This window comes from Vigna radiata, unplaced genomic scaffold, assembly GCF_000741045.1.
Source record: "Vigna radiata var. radiata cultivar VC1973A unplaced genomic scaffold, Vradiata_ver6 scaffold_329, whole genome shotgun sequence".
Taxonomy (NCBI): domain Eukaryota; kingdom Viridiplantae; phylum Streptophyta; class Magnoliopsida; order Fabales; family Fabaceae; genus Vigna; species Vigna radiata.
The window spans coordinates 96,656-98,915 of record NW_014544176.1 but is presented as its reverse complement, the minus strand read 5'-3'; positions in this window follow the sequence as shown (position 1 = coordinate 98,915).

Genomic DNA, 2,260 nt, shown 5'->3' with positions numbered 1-2,260 from the left:
CACCATAGACATGGTGAAACTAGATGAAAAATGGAAGAAGAATGGAAGAGCAAACCCTAGAAAAGATGAAAAGGAGCCTAAGCATCCAAGAGATCTTCTCCAGAGAGCAAAATTAGGCCTGGTCGTTCTCCCCTGTCAAAAGAATGATTCTGAACTCGCAATAGGGGTATATATAGGTGAGGAGCGCATCAAAAAACGGGCCCAAGTCCAGCGAGCCACCGTCGGGCGGTTTAAGTGTGTCGCCCGACGGTTTGCCACAAATCGCACTATCGCCTGGCGGCAATCGCCACTGCCGGGCGGTTTCCCTCAAGTCCACCCAGCGTCAATCGCCACCGCCGGGCGGTTTCCCTCAAGTCTGCCCAGCGTCAATCGCCATGCCTTCTCCTCGTCCTGGACCGCCCGGCGGTTTAAGTGTGCAGCTGGGCGGTGCGTCGACTCTTCAAATCTTCATTTTTCTGCTCTTTTCTTGAGTTAACGACCTGTATCTTCAACTCCATTCTTTACTTTTCTCAAATTAGCTACAAAACAATGCAAAACAAGCATAAAATCGCTAAAAACAACTTTTGACTTTCTCCAGACTCATTTATTGAGTTTTGCTTGATTCTAAGCTCATTCCAAGCAGTAAAGGGTGTAATTTGGTCCAAATTGACATATGAAAATAACTGTTTTTCAACCTTCATCAATATGTTGCCAATTTTCATTCGTTTTTGGTGAAAAACTAAAGAGTGTAAAACTCTCAATTTTCATTCTTTTTTGGTGAAAAATCTGGGTATGCTTCTTTTCTTGCAACATAATTCGCATTTATAGTTACAAGCTTCCACTGTTCACGGAATCGGTTAAGAGAGAAATTGAGGCTTTATTAGCTTCCCGTATTAACTACCTCTCCTTTTCATCCTCTAATCGTTTAGACATCTTATTTGTTTGGAATATTGCAGGTAAACGCAACAACGTAGGTGTAGTGATAGGTAACTTTCATTTTGTTAATTTAATAGTACATACTTAAGTGCTTCCATTTCGTTTATAGAATTGTACTAATGTCTACTACTGATACTGCAATCAGACGCTACTATAGGAGGAGTTTCAGTCCTTGTCGTCATTCTTGGATGTGTGTACTTTATGGTACAAAGAAGAAGAAAAATTTATAAAAATCAAGAAGTATGGAGCTCTTCATAGCTCCAACTTCAAGCGGAGACACTTTTGCATCAACTACTATCACGTCTCAAAGTCTATCTTCTTACTAATCTTCCAATCTAGTAGCTAAGAGGTACTACTTTTGTGTCCAAGTCTTTACCCATGAGGAACTGGAGGAAGCTACCAAAAATTTTGATACTTCTAGAGAATTTGTTGAAGGAGGTTTCGACCTTGTTTACAAAGGTAACAAAATAACTTACATGTCCATGATGCACATATACAATTCATCTATCACATACCATATGTTTTTGATACAATGATATAATTATTCTAAAGATGCATAGGATATGATTCCTGGAAAGATAACTGTTTTTTTTTTACATCTTATATTTGTTAAACAGGTGAACTCAAAGATGGATGTACAACTGAAATGAAACGCCATTATGAAAGTAACTCTAGGTGTACTATGCAGTTCATGAATGAGGTTCAGATTCTACCTCGCTTAAGGCACAAGAATATAGATGTTGTTTATTTGGAGGTTTAAATATTCTTGTGCGTTTGGATCTAAGATGTATTTTTTGATCAATTTAATATATGAAATGAATTTTATTTTGTTTATTCAATCAAAAATATATTCACTTCCAAATATATTGATTATAAATTTATTTGACTAGTTGATAAAACACGAAAATTAATTGGAAATTGATTGGATGTTAAATGTAAGCATGTAATTTTTTTTTAAAAAAAAAAATCAAGTTTTTATGACGTATTTTTTTAGCTACGTCATAATATGTTCAAGTTATTATGACGTAATTTTTGTTACGTCATAATATGTGCAGACTTACTATGTCGCCCAGAACTATGACCCCTAGTAACTACATCATAATAAGTCATTTTTGTACGTCATTGATGGGTGTCGCGGCCCATACAAATTTAATTGCATATTAGAAATGCAGTATAGCTAGGGAATGACCCCTAGGTCGTCTCCCAAAGACCAATTTTGCGGTTCGAGAATCGAGTCTAACACGAAGGGGGGTTTGAAAAGGTTTTGCAAAAATTAAAGAACTCAATAAAGACACAGATGCAAACAACTAATTTAAGCTAGCATGGTAATTAAACTAACACTATT